At 46.7% G+C, this 14,749-nt stretch overlaps 1 protein-coding gene and 1 long non-coding RNA gene across 8 annotated transcripts in view; one reads left to right on the plus strand and one right to left on the minus strand.

Moving 5' to 3' along the window:
* The window catches only part of LOC137860961 (calcium-activated potassium channel subunit beta-2), a 128,444-nt gene that overhangs the window by 42,530 nt on the left and 71,165 nt on the right, over window positions 1-14,749 (plus strand). The window contains exons 1-2 of one of the 7 annotated variants that reach the window (XM_068691841.1): window positions 31-175; window positions 450-639. The exons of 4 other annotated variants lie outside the window; for them this stretch is intronic. The gene's annotated coding sequence lies outside the window, so the exon portion shown is untranslated. 2 more of the 7 variants (XM_068691844.1, XM_068691840.1) reach the window with 2 other exon arrangements.
* The window catches only part of LOC137860962 (uncharacterized), a 51,044-nt gene continuing 37,718 nt past the window's right edge, over window positions 1,424-14,749 (minus strand). Inside the window, exon 3 of the long non-coding RNA XR_011099285.1 lies at window positions 1,424-4,188. This is a non-coding gene — a long non-coding RNA (uncharacterized lncRNA). The remainder of the gene's footprint in view (window positions 4,189-14,749) is intronic.

The raw sequence follows: 14,749 nt of genomic DNA on the forward strand, positions 1-14,749 counted from the left end.
CCAGCCACCGCTCTCCCCAGCTCCTGCGGCAGCCCCAGCTCGGTGGGGACGGATGCTGCCGCCTGCATTTCGCCGCTCACACCGGGCACGACAGCACCTTCCAGCCCCAGGAGGAATTCTGTCCTTAGTTTCCAAACAACGTGCGAAGCCCTGTTCTGCAGAAACAGTAGCCTCAGTAAGTTTAAGGATGACTGAAGCTATTTCCCCTCCCGGGGAGGTTTAAAAGCTCCGGAGGGATGAGCGGGGTTAGAGCGATCGCTGCGTTTCCAGCAGCCATCCTATTACGGCACTGAATCACGGCAGGAATGGCACGTCTAGCCTAATAAACCCTCCCGAGAGCGTGCCTTACAAACACGGCGAAACAGCCTTAAGTGAGCTCGAGATAACTAATTTCAAGCATGGCTGTCTAGTGTGCCTGTCATTCCTATTGTCCTCCCAAACTCTTTCAGACATTTTGAGCAGGGAGCACTCGGCTATGAGTTAGCAGGGGTTGTGACACTAATGGTCCAAAAAGGCTGAAGCGCCGGGAGGGGACGATGACAGCGCTTAACAACTGGTGGCACTTTGGAGGATACCACTGGATCCCGGTTTATTAACAATTAGGCTTCGCCTCGGAGGAAGATGTGACAGCTATCGGAGGTAGGATTTGCATGCGAAACAAAGGGAGCTGTTGCTGCTGGGTGCCTTTTGTTTGCGCAGCCAGGTGGGGGGCCAGGGGGAGAAGCCGCTAGCCCTGGGGTTTATGGCAGAAAAACCTCGGGGACCAGCGGCTCAGAGCTCGTCCCTGCTGAGCGTGCATTCCCCGGGAGCAAAATGCATTAGAGGTCATGCAGGAAACACTTTACCCCTTAGCTACCGAGCCAGCCGGGCTGCTGCTGGGGTGGGAGAGGGGAGAGGAGAAGGTGCCCTGGAATAAAAGGGGAAGGGGAAAGGCGTGGAGCCTGTCAGCTGAGGGAGATGTGTTATTAGCATGTAAAACGTGCCTGGGTTGCCACTGCTGTCCTTTGGAAAGGGGAAAATAAAGCAGGGGGGGTGGATTTTCTGGGAGAGGAATTCTTTGAGTTATAACCTATTGGGAAAGAAGAAAAAAAAAAAACAAACACATAATGTGTCCATCCATTTTGCACTATCAAAGCTTCCTCTGCGCTGTTGACATTGTTTTGCTTGACAAGAATTGTAGTTTCAGACTGAAAAAGGTAGGGTTTCCTCCTGTGCCACCGCCAGCCCCTGCCACCCTCCCTCCCTCTGAGAAACAACAGCATGGGGAGGGATGTAAACAGTGTTCAGCTGGATGCCAAAAGGGCTGGGAGCAGGGGCTGGGGATGGAGTAAACACTCAGTAGTGTTACAGGAAAGCTTCTCCTTGGAAAGGCTCGATTCTCCCCAGCCAGAAGGCCAGGAGGTGGGATGCAAAGTTGGGAGCATCACGTACTTTTTGATGCTGCGCCTGTTTGGTGTGAGAAAATGTCCGAACACCAGAGTCCGGTCTGTACGGCCAAACAGGGCAGCACGGGCTGTGCATGGTCCCTGCTCAGTGCTAGGCTGCAAGTTTGCATCTTTGTGGTTGCATACGGCCCTCACCACAATAAGCAGCAAGAAATTAATAACCAAAACTCTCATGTACATGCATATGGAGCATCATTACCATTCAGGGTGTTTGATCCAACTGCGATGTTCCCTGCGTTGATGAATTGTTTCTACTTGGGCATTAAAGTTTCATTTCCAAACAAGAGACAGACTTGAGAGCGAGTGGTATTTAGTGACAATGAAATGTTCTGCTGGCGGAAGTACTTCTCACAGGAGCTATTAAAAATGCACTTAAAGGAGCTGAGAGTCAAGTCTTGCAGTAAGAGATACGGTACCACTTGCCCTGCTAACTACTAAAATTAAGGTTATGAAACCATTTTAAATCTATCTTAACGTGGGTGTCACTAGGCATACGCTACAATACTGTTGTCAAACGCTCTCAACTTGGAGAATTCAGTTAGACTGATTGTTTTCATTACATCCTCAGCAGAAAAAGAATTCCTATGTAGCCGAGACTCACCAAGTAATTTGAATTTACTCACCCTAACAAGTGTTCGTTTAAGGAGAATTTCAGCGTATTATAACACACTGTACTTGGGTCATGCTGTAATTAGTTTAGTAACAATACATTGATGGCAATTTAACAGCAAAAGTCAAATGCCTGCAGTCACAGTAAATAGAGGTTGTACCAAAAGGAAGCAATACTGGACCAGGAACAGTAGGAATTGCTCTTAAGAAACACAACTTATAAATATTCAGCATTTGGTCCAAGCAACAACTTTTCAGTAAAGTGTATTACTTTGCATTGCAAACTAGGGGGAAAATCACTTCAACCCATGTCATCTGTGCTATGTGGTACATGACGATAACAGTGAAAACTTTCTTCCAAAGAAAATGTTTCTAGTGGTTTGCAGGATGGGTCGAGGAGATATTATGTGGAGATATTAAACCTGTGTCAGAAAGGAGCAATGCATGTGGAAATCAAGCACCTAGCTTTTCTTCTCCATCTCTTATTTAGAAGCTTGGGCAATCTTACTTTGTTTTATTTCTCATTCTTCATTCTCAGTGGGTGCCCTTACAGAGGAAAGGGGCTGACGGGGTAAGACCACAGAGTGCAGGAGGCTTCGCTCAGCCTGCGCCCTGCCAGGGGCAGGCGCAACCTGTACGCTCCTGGGGATGTGGACAGACCCTGGCCTCTTTGCAGAAGGGGCAGGGAAGGGTGACAGCCCTGCTGGCAGTCACTGGGAGGGCAGCATTTCATGGGATGAAAATACAGACAGTGCTGCTCAGGTAATGAGGCTGAACGTGGAGTTCTAGAAAAGGGAAAACAAAAAGCAAACTTCTGTAGCATGAGCAGGTTCATGTCTCAAGCATTTTGGGCTGTGAGTAAGACATACTGCAAATCCCATCATCCAAGACTAAATGTGCTTTCAGAACTATCCCAGACAAATTTACCACTTAGAAAAACTTCTGCCAGCAGCAAACATCCATTCGACTGAGAGCCTGTCAGAAGTGACTCCAAATCTCTCAGCACTCCCCTCGCTCCCTCAATGTTCAGCAGATAATGAAGTAAGCTGCATCAGATTGATTCACTGTGCTGAGAAACAATTTCCCCCTTTTCTTCAAAAGCTGAATGAATAGCTGATGCCACGAATCTCACTTTCCCTTCTGCTTTATGAATTGTCTGCGGAGCTCGTGTAATTTTCTAATTTATTTATTTGATATTATTTGGGAATTTCTTCAGTGAATAACACTTGGCTTGCAGATCTTTTGGGAATGGCAAATGTTTGCAAATTCATGCTGTGTTGCCTAGTTCAGTCATGTGGCGTTCCCTGATTAGATGATTTGTGTAACTAACTCACACAAAGCGAATAGCAAATTCCTCCACCAAGTGTAGAGTTTCACACTGGATTGCCATTGCTGTCTGAGCAGTCAGGTTTAAAATTCCTGCCTTGCGAGCAGCCACACGAGCAACACATCAGTGCTGAAGTGCTCCCACCAGGCAGATGTGAGAGCCGGGTTAAACAGCTTTCAGATTCATATACATATTAATGGCAAACGTCTGAATTCTTGCAGCTCTGTTAGGACGTACAGTCAGCACCATCCATCGCGCACGGCATGGGCCCATCTCTCGCAGTGCTTGCCATGCCCCCCAGCCTCCCTAACTTGTGCACATCAATCCATGACACCTGCGGAAACTGTTTGTGCAGCCAAAACAACAGGAAAAAAGACAGCATGGAAATTTCTGAATTTTCCATGGCAGCTTCTCCTGTTGCGGGTCTTGCATGTAGCAAGACATGAGCAGAGGCATCAGGGAGGACAGCAGGAGAGCACCGGCAGCGGTGCAGTGGCTGCAGGAGAAGAGCACAGAAGGAAGGAAAACCAAGGTGGCCCCCACGGGCACAAACATTACCAGACAGGGACTGACGCAGCACGAACAAATAAATATGCCCAAATAATTTTTAGCACGAATCTGGTGAATTGGGGTCATTATCCTCAAGCTTTATGGCCTCAGCAGACCCAGTCGAGGGCAGGACCTGGACTGTCAGGGCTGTCACCGGCCTGCAGGCGCCACGCGGTTGCTCGCTGCGGGTCTCGGGGTGATGTGGTTTGGCCTTTGTCACGCCGGGGACTGACGGCATGCCAGGGAGGTACGGGGGAGCTGTGGAATAGCAGGCAGAAAAGAAACTATCCAACATCTGGTGTGTGGCTTAGAAGCAGCGAAGTGCAGTTGGGTGAAGAATTTCTGTCAAGTGTTTTTTCTCAGACAGAAAAAAAAATCAGCTGTCAAAACACCAAGCTCTTTTGACTCAGAAACAAATGAAGAGGAGAAGGTTATAAAACAGGAATATATTTCCCTTTTGAATTATTTTTGCACTGTAGTTATGTCAAATAGGAAACCTCAGGTATCCTACAGAGTAATTGTATCATCCAACCACTTCCCACTTCACATAGAATAAATCAGGTGTGTGCTGAATCAACAGGGTTGTTGTGACCGCATGGAGCCGACCAGCAGCATTACACCCCCAACAGGTGGCCCTTTTTGCCCTTTCAATGATTTTAAACCCCAATGTTCCTTGATATCCTTATTTATTCTAAAATTAGAAGTGGGTCTGAATCGCACACAGCAAGCGAGTCACACACCGAGAGTCACTCTGGGCAATACCCATATGTTCGTATTCCACCAGGGCACATGTAATGCCAGATTAATGCTGCTTGGGGACAGCAAGGGAACTAGAAGAATTAGAGGAACCAAAATCAAAGCAAACATGGAGGATCTTTGCTAGGACAAAAATTGATTCAATGTAGCCTGGGATGAAATCCCATCTTAAGACTCCCCTGGATACTGCTAAGTCTGCTGTTAGTCTCTTTCTTCTAATGCTACTTTTGCTTTCTTAATACAAAGCTGTCCTATTGCCCATGGTGAACCCCCATCTCTGCTTGTTCCAGGTGGAACAATTTTGTATGGACCACTTTTAAAGCAGTAATTCATTTTTGAAGAGACAACACAGAGAAAGCCAGATCCTGGCTTTTTCTGCCCATGTTGCTGTCTGTCCCCTTGGTCTGTGCTTTGCTGCCTCAGATGCTTGGTGGGGAGCAGAGAGCGTCGGAGGGGAGAGCTCCCACTGGCAAGCTCTGCAGGGACACCCAACAACATCTTGGAGCTGCAGCATCCTCTAAGATCCTTGAAAGACTGGAGGCAGCAAGGTGGTTGTTAGTGACCATGGGGGTCCCTGCAGTTTACTTATCAGCCACTTCTACAGCTCTGCAGGAGTGACCTGGCAGCTCTGAGGCCCTCAACAGTCTTTCAAAAACTACTCCAGTAAATGCACGAGCTATTTAGGTAACCCTCTGTGTTGCATAACTGGCCCAAACCTCACCAAGCCTGCACCAGCCTGTCCTGCCTGCTGAACCTTGGCATCGGGCTGCACCTCAGCTCCCATCACAGGGAGCTGGCAGATCCCAAAGCAGTGGGGCAGGTGTCCTTAGGGGAGAGGGGAAAAGGGGAAGGCAGCTGTGGATGCTAAGAGACTCCAAAGCACCAACAGGGCTATGGCTGGGTCCCCAGACAGTGGACATGATGGGCATGGAGCAGCCAGGACCCGCTCCTGTCGCGTTAAAGGGGTGTAGCTGATTAACCGTTACGGGCCCGGTTGGATTCAGAGTACTGAACCAGTCGGACATTCACCAAAACTGGGGGTCCGTTCGGACATTCACCAAAAACGTAATAACCACCTGGGGGTCCGCTCAGACATTCACCAAAAACGTATTAACCACCTGGGGGTCCGTTCAGACATTCACCAACAATGCATTAACCGTCTGGGGGTCTGGTTAGATTCAGAACACTGAACTATCACAGATAACCACCCTCACCCTAGTTGCATTAATGAGAGCTATCACAATGCAATCAAGTATGGTTTATTACAGCAACAGATAATCAGGTTCTTTTGGATTGCCGGTGGTAGTGACTATCTGCAAAAGCAAGCTAGTATGCATGAAATACACAGGTGTTACAGGTGTTACAGGTGTTCTAGGTGTGTGTTCTAGGTGTGTGTTCTAGGTGTGTTCTAGGTGTGTGTTCTAGGTGTGTGTTCTAGGTGTGTGTTCTAGGTGTGTGTTCTAGGTGTGTTCTAGGTGTGTGTTCTAGGTGTGTGTTCTAGGTGTGTTCTAGGTGTGTTCTAGGTGTGTTCTAGGTGTGTGTTCTAGGTGTGTGTTCTAGGTGTGTGTTCTAGGTGTGTGTTCTAGGTGTGTGTTCTAGGTGTGTTCTAGGTGTGTGTTCTAGGTGTGTTCTAGGTGTGTGTTCTAGGTGTGTTCTAGGTGTGTTCTAGGTGTTCTAGGTGTTCTAGGTGTTACAGGTGCGCAGCCTAGAAATAAACGCGTTAAAAGGATCAAAGACTCTATAGAGATTTATAAGCAAATATTCAGATCTCACCCAAAGGCGTCCCAATGGGGGGGGAAGAGAGGCTCAGCCCGTCGACTGATCCCAGGAGTCAGGAGGTCCTAAGGATGTTGTATGTCCTTGGGATGGTATCTCCCCTGACGATGGTATCTTCCCTAACATCCCCTCTCTCTTGGGCCAATTTATATTATTTTCTATCTTTTAGGTGGAGCTTGAGTGGCTCTAGTCAAGCATATCTTAGTTATGATTGGTGTAAAGTTTTCCCGTTTCCGTTTAAAGTAATAGGCTCCGAGAAATTCAGAGCGCATGCTCAGTGAGGGGTGGTCGCACCTTGGAGGCGGGTAGCTTTTGGGATGGAGGTGTGTTTTGGTATTATAATGATATTATAATGAGTAAAAAGTACACTAGGGTACAGCATTTGTCAAAACATGACAGGTCTTTGGCTTAGGGTGGCAAAAAGCGCAGCTTTGTGCACAAGAACAATCGAGGCCCCACCTGATTACAGAGCCTAGCCGTGGTGTCTCCACTCCACTCTACGCTCCGTGGTGTTCCTTAGGGCTAGCACACCAAGTTTCCCCAGCGCGATAGCATCTAAGGTTGGGAGCCTAGGGAATGCTCAGATAATGCAGTTATGCCCTACCCTGAAAGCCTCTTCAATGCTGTACCTTTTCCTTAAAAGTGTGAATGTTAGTTTTATTTTCCTAGTTACTTCAGGCATTTACACCACAGCTCCCCAGCCATCCCCAGGCACCCAGGGGTTCTGCCTGAATTCAGTGTTCCTCCCACTCTGCGTGCCGCCGCCTTGTCCTAAATCAGCCACCGCCAGAAGGGTTTTGAAAGCCAGAGGAGACAAAAGAGCATTTGTCCCATTTCCCCACTTCCCTGTCAGTGCCTCAGAGATCAGAGAGGGACCAAAGCTTCTGTTTAAGCCCGATGTGGTTCATCTGCCCAAGGTCACCGCTCCCCGGACGGCACTGCCCCTGTGTGCCCGCTGAGGCACGGTACCAAAGGAGGGACAAGATAACATTGCCTGTCTTAAAGAAGTGCTGCAGGAAACATTCAATACACTTGGCTGTACTTTACTTGCAGGCAGGCTATTTTCCACCTCAGCAGAGTGGTACTCTTTGCTGACAACCATTAGTTATTAGCAAATTTAGATGGGCCTTATAAACGTCAGGCTCCTGAGTGAATAAATAACGTTTCAGAGCACTAACTTGAAATAAGTCAAACTAGGAATGGTGAGAAGACCAGCAGTATGGTCCCTTCGGGACACACTCCTTACCACTTCTAATTAATATCTGGTACTTAAAGCATCACAGGCCATGGTTAAATCAAAGTCAGAGGAAACAAAGGAATATAAGATCCTTCTGGAGACTCGTGTCCCTTTCCATCCACAGGAGCGGGTGTGCTCCTCAGTGCTGCTGCCAGACAGACTGACAGTGACCTCAGGAGTACACATTTTTGGGAGCACAGCCCAGGGGACCGAGCAGCCAAGCTGCCTTTGCATCACCCCTTGTTCTGCTGTCTCCCCACTCCCACCCAGCCACCACCTCCTGCACCTTCACCTGGCCCTTGGGGAGCCTGTTCAGCTCACCAAACCTTCAGGAACCTGTGCTTTGGTTTCAGCTGGCCAAGGGATGCCAGCTGGGTCTCAACCAGCACCAGAGCTACCGAGATATTGGGAGCAATGAGCAGTGGCAGTCCTGGCACATCACGTTTTCTAGCTAAACGCCCCTAAATTCCTCTGTCCTAATGACCCAGTGAGGCTGCTGCAGAAACAGGCTTCAGATAACCAGGTCTTGATCACAGCAACGTGTTGCAGAGCCCGAGCTATAAAAGAACTGAAGGGCAAAAAAGGACACCAGTCTGTGCTCGTTGCTCTCTGATCATTGTGGCCCATCTATCTATTGAGGAGCAATTTTTAAACTTGTCTGTTGAATTCCAGAGCTGCTGTTGTGGCGATAGGGCAAGAATTGATTTGGATTGAAAAACAGTCCTTGTAGAGCAGGTGTAAGGATGTCTGTTGTGATTTGGTCAAGTTTACTGATCCAGGAAACGAGCATTTCAGACAGAGAGCCTGAGTGGAAAACATCAATGCAACTAGGCCATCATTCAGTTCCTTCAACAAAGCTTACATACTTCAAGGCAAAGGAAGCAGTAATCCAGGAAGGGAACAAAGGAAGTTCGTTTGTAACCATAGCATTTATTAACTGCAGGATCTGGGGAAGTTGAGTCCTCTGGCTTTTGAAAACCCATGCTAATGATGCATTAGGACATAGGATAAACTTCTGACAAGTTCTCCATCTTCGTTTACTTCCACATAAGACGTTGATCTTGCTGACACTCTGCTCTTTGAAAGCTCTTCTGCTCTCCTAATCTCTAACTGCATGAAAAGTGCATTTTTCCCTCTTGCAAAGACCATCACAGGACTTACCGTCTGGATGTGAAGTATCCCAAGAAGTCCACAGCAACATCTTTTTTGGTAGAGCTTAATTAAGATGATCCAGCAATTTGTATGCAGCTGATTTGGAAGGATATTGTCACAGGTAAACGAGTTTTGGAAAAATTGCTTTTATCTCTTCTTGCTTACTGTTTTAGTCGTATTTCAAGTGGATTAGTATAATCTTTCCTCAGCCAAACTCCACAGCCAGTCTATTCCATCATTGTTCTAATTTTACAAAAAGAAAAATACTGAAAGCAATTAATTAAAAATCTCTTCAGAGATGCATATGTGGATGCGCTTATTCACTAAGAACTCACAAAATAACTCTGCATTTTAAAACAATTTATCTGGTGCATTAAGCGTGAACAGGATGTCTTTGTTAAGTGCACCATCCTTTAGATGGTTCTCTAAATGAATATGCTTGTCATGTAGAGATGTCTGCAGTAACTCAGCTCAGGCAGAGAGGATCTCCTTTCAAACAAGGTTTGGGTTGCTAAGTGGGTTTCTTTTTCATTTTTCCTGTGTGACAAAGAAGCTGATGGATTTCAAGTGAGAAGATTTTCCCTGTTGGGACCCAGGCTGTCAAAAGCCATCACAGAACTTGCGGGATTCTGTTGTAACACCACAAGTTCTCATTCAGCTCCAGAGGCATTGGGGTTGAAAGAAAACCCCAAATAATTGACAATGGGATACTCTGCCAGGTTGAGACATTGGTTTTTGCACACACATAACAGGATGGCACCCAGGTGGGGGGCAGTAGTACCACACAGAGCAAACTGCTGACATGAGAGAAGTTGGATAAGTAGATATGTGGTGTGCTCCACCTGTTCTTGGAGCAGAAAATCTTGGACAAATGGGTTTCTCTGGCCTTCGTTGTTATTGATCTCATTTATGCCATCTTCAGCCTTCATTAAAATGTGCCTGTTTGCCTGCTCACCCTGCTCTCCGTTCTGTTTGTCTATCCTTACAAAGCCTCCCGCATCATAGCCTGCTGGTCACTAGCCAGCTATCCAGATGGCACTTATGTACCACATTGATAGGTGCCTCAGAAATATCAGGGAGAAAGGAAAAAAAAATATCACTGGAAGACTTCAGATGCTCTTTTTGATAAATGGCAATAGTAGAGCTAATTAGCTTGTTCGCTCCTTTGGAGAAGCTGTGGAGGCAACAACAGTTGCAGTCCTACAGGGGACCATGTGAGGATGTGCCTCTTGCTCTCTGATTTTGGCTTTCCACTCAGAAGAGCATCAGGCAGGAGGTCCACCTATCCATCCCTTCTTTGAAAGACACCGGGTTTCCATCTGGGTTTGAGGATTTCTCTCCATACCCATTATTGTCCTGCCCTAGCACCACTATATGCCAACTGCTTCTGTATAGAAAACTGGTTTCTATAATAGAGATCAAACACTGCTCACCTTAATTGTGTGAGTATCCCTCTGGCAATAATAAGGCTAATTGCCTCCGTAAAGCCAGCAGGATTTGGCTCTAAATCAACCACCAAAATTATTTAAGCGTAAGTGCTCGAGTTCCTTTACAACCCCAAGGCCCACTCATTAAACATTATTTACATCACAGAAACGCCGCTTTTCTCTCTTCCATTTGCCAAGGAGAGAGACAGGAAGATGAGGTTTTCAGGAATACCCATGTCAGCAAGGGGCTGAGCCCACCCCAGATGAAATGACCGGGCAGAAAGCTTGCCTTGCTGTGGTGAAATGCCCTCAGAAGTCTGTCCATGGGACCCCCAGGGTACCTAGGGGTGCCTCGTGTCCCCACCAGCCCAGCTCTGTCCCCCAGGGATGGCACGAAGCCCTCTGGCTGGGCAGCTGCAGAGTCCCCTGCCAAGGAGGGAGCCCTGCCCGAGCCTGCCGTGGCTACGTGTTTGACTTCAAGCACGAGACACCGTAATCTGCAAACTATTCAGCTTGCTCCATAAAACTGATATACATGTATGTTCTCTTCACCTCCAGAAATTTCTAGGCCACTTTTATAAATCCTATTAAGCCAGGGGTGTGTATCCTGCTGTAAACATTTTAGTACGATAAAGAATTTCCAGAAGCTTTGTTTTAGCAGTTGGCTCTGGCAGGAGGGAGGAGGAAATCCCTCAGAGCCAGCAGCGTTGTGCTGGCTGCTCCCCAAAAACTGGGTGCCAGAGCCATGTGCTGGCAGGGAAAGCGTGTGGTGACCCCTCCACCAAGGCTTCGGGACAGGACCCTTTGGAAGAGCCTTTCTGTGACCCACCTCAGGAGCAGCAGCTGGCACTCATACACAGCCCTGAGCCTCTGAGGCCTCAAACTGAAAACCCAACATACCTATGGAGCTTAAGGACCCTAAGGGCTAGGCAAGAGGCAGGCAAGGTGGTCAGGGAACCTGGTTTTGCACCCAAAATGCTCTTTGGATCTGCTGGGCTGTTTTTCTCTAAGCAGTCCCAGTTCATTGCCTCCCCTCACGCAAAAATCTCCATGTGTCCCTAATCATTTTCACTGCCAGTCTCTGCGCTCTTTTTATATCTATTAGAGACTTTATGAAATAGGATAACCAGAAATGAAAAAAGATTCTGAGAGTAGAGCATGCAATTGATTTATGCTAATGACATTGTAATAATATTTTCAGTAGTTGATTTCTTTTTCATTCTGTACACAGCTAAAACGTTGATTACTTTTCTATTCCTCTCCCACTTATCGAACAGCCACTTACAGTTGGGCTCCACAAATTTATTCTTAGGTCTGCCTCCAAAGTGGTTAAAACATAATTAATTTAAATTCCCCCAACACACAAGAAGTTGAGCTGATTCTTTCCAATCAGTCTTACTAGAATTTGTCAATGAGCTTCACCAGCTGTCACGCTGCTCATGCATTTGTCTTTGCAAAGTTCCTCCACCAGCTTTGACATATTTAACAACTGTTAATGCTAAAAAAATCCACAAAACCCTGTAATTTCTATTGAGCCTTTCCATAAGCCTTAGAAGTCCCCCAGATGTGCATGAATAAATATCATAGTCACCTGTGGCAGCATCCTCAATGATTTTTGCTTTTCTTCACACTGATAACTTTCCTCTCTTGTGCATATGTCAGGGATATAAAAAGCTAAGTGTGCCAAGAGGCATTAGGAGTTTATAAAGGCAATCAGAGAATAAACGTTATTGCTGAATCTTGCCTTCTTAATACATTCTGCCTTGGAAACCATATTAGGTGTCAAATTGCCTTACCCTAGAGGGATCAGAGTATAAAAGTGTCCTTCAATAATGGAGGCAAAAAACCCTGATGGAGAGTTTATGATGGAGTTTGATAACCCAATAGAAGGGATTATATAGCATAGTGCCAGGGACAGCCAGAGACCAGGTATAAAGGCTTTTTCTAGCCCTGTTATCAACTAAAGACACACAAACTGGTTTGGACAAAAAGCAGCCTGATTCTTGTCTTAAAGGTGAGACAAAATCAAATACGAACGTTTCATCAGAGGTCTGACAAAGCCACTTGCTCTTCTTTTCATTATGGTATGGTTGTGTACCGCCTTATGTTGGCTGATGGGAGATAGAAAAATGGTATCACAAATTTGGGATCTGCCAAAAGCTGCAAATACCACCAACACCATCACTTTGTCTTCAAAGAACACTGCCCAAATTAAGGGCTGGATTTTCAAAGCACCTTGGCATCAAGAGCTCCTCTGGATTTCCATGGGAAATGGAAAACAAGGCAATTTATCTTTCATTTTCAGCATGCCCCCATAAAACAACTCATAGGTGTCATATCTTACAGGTTAGAGAGTTTGTAACAGTGTCGTTAGTATTGAAAGTCTCAGTGGTTTTTGGTTTTGGTTGGTTGGTTGTCTTTTTGTGTGATGAAGCACTCAGGTTGTTAGCTGCTTCAAGCTGAGGTGCAGGAGCAAGTCCCTTCTATAAGATCAGGATGAACACCCATGCATTTGGTTCATCCACCTAACATAAGGCAATTTTTTGCACACCTCCATTCATGATGCATGACCCAAAGTAGTTCCCAAACTAATCGCATCTAATTGGTATATTTATTATTGATGCGTGTGACACAGTAGCTGCTGAAAGCCTCAGGTTGTGCCAGGTGGTGGACAAACACACAGCCATCAAGAGCAATTACCTGCCTTCAGAGGCAGCACATGAACACGACACTGGTGAGACATCAGATCCTGTAGAGATTCCCCATGCAGCGGGAGCAGAGGCAGCAGCTTGTTGCTGCCACCCTCCCAAACATGTTGGGTGACTTTACAGAGAGCTCCTGGGGAGGGTCCCATGCAGAGGGGACCCTGCTGAGACATGATCCCAGCAGCGCTGGAGCCCATCAGTATCACACCAATTTGTGACCCACTGCCAGACCCTCGGCTGAGTTCAGTCCCCAAGGCAGATGGAGCCCTCCCACAGGAGGACAACCAGTGTTTGGTGTCACCCCCAATGCCCCAGACTTTTCCCATCTCTGTGTCAAATCTACTGCAGTCTGGCAGCTCCGAGTGCATCCTTTAAGGAGGAATTAAAACCCTGAATGTATGCACATTTGCTGTGCAAGATTTGCACCTGGATATGTTTTTTGCAGTGTCTCAGAAGGGCACAGCATGGAGCAGGACAGCGCTTAGCTGGCCGTGTTTGCCATGCCACTGGCAACGTCCTGCCAGCCACTCTGTCCTCCCCAATCCCAGCAACGTGCCACATGCAAAACCACATGGGCTCTGAATGAAATACTGTATGTACAAAAGCAATAACCTCTGGCCAGCTTTCCTGGACCCTTCCTCTGTCATGCTGCTGGTCCCCAGCATCATGGGCTGCCTAGGAGCCAGCACAGAGCCCCCTTGGCCTTCCTCGGGTAAGGACAGGGCAAAGAGCCCAGCAGTGAGACACACACACACACCTTCTCCCCAGCTGCCTCGCTTTCCTGGAGGCCTCATTCGTATTTCTGAACTGTTCGGTGTGAGCAGCAGGGAGTGATGAGGGACTGGGACAGCAGCAGCTGCAAATGGGCTGCCACATCGCAGGAACCGAATGTTTATTCTGTGGCTAGCTGAGGCTGGCTGTGCGGTAGCTGATATCCCAGGGCGGGCAGGAGCACAGCAGTGCTGGTCTGGCTGGGGAAGAGCAAGGTGGAGGGGTAACTACAGACCACGCTGCTTTTTGGCTCTTTTGGTCAGAATATTTTTTTCTGGTGGGGGGAAGGCTGTATTTACAGCATCCCTGGAACCAGGCCATCATCTCTTCTCTGAAAGAGCTTGTTGCCTGCCATTGAATTGCACTGTATAAAATCATAAATCCAGAAGAACATTTTCATTCATGAGGTTTCATAGTAACTACAGAAGCACATCTGCCCTTTCCAAAGCAGTATCTGCAGCTCAAATTCTCAGATACGCATTTCCCTGGACAGTATTTTTTTTTCCCATCCCCTCTCATGTGTAATATTATGTGTGATATTTCTGGCTTTCACATGCACATAACTATGAAACATTGCTGATCCAAAGAGAGTTCCTCTCCTCTCTAACTCATCTTTTTCATCTCTAACTTATTTCCAGACATGAGAAAACAGTTACAAATTATATATGACAGCACCTTCCCAGCTCCAGAGATTTCAGACGTGTCTTGCTCAGTGCTATCTTTTTCACTAAATTTGGATGAATAGGACAAAACATGTGTTGCAAAGAAAGCATTTTATCATAAATTAACCCTGATTTCTTCATTCAGATTCTAGTGATATTGTGAAATTACTTCACCTTCTGCTAACTCCTAGCTGTCTTTACTTGCCAGCCTCACAATTTAAAAACCGAATAAACAGGCTATTATGCGTGAAAAGTAGCTTTTACTGCAAGAAAATGAAACATAAAAACAAAATGTGAAAACCAATAAACTTCAGAAAATGCAAAGCTGCAGCT

The sequence above is a fragment of the Anas acuta genome, chromosome 9, assembly GCF_963932015.1.
Source record: "Anas acuta chromosome 9, bAnaAcu1.1, whole genome shotgun sequence".
Lineage (NCBI taxonomy): Eukaryota > Metazoa > Chordata > Aves > Anseriformes > Anatidae > Anas > Anas acuta.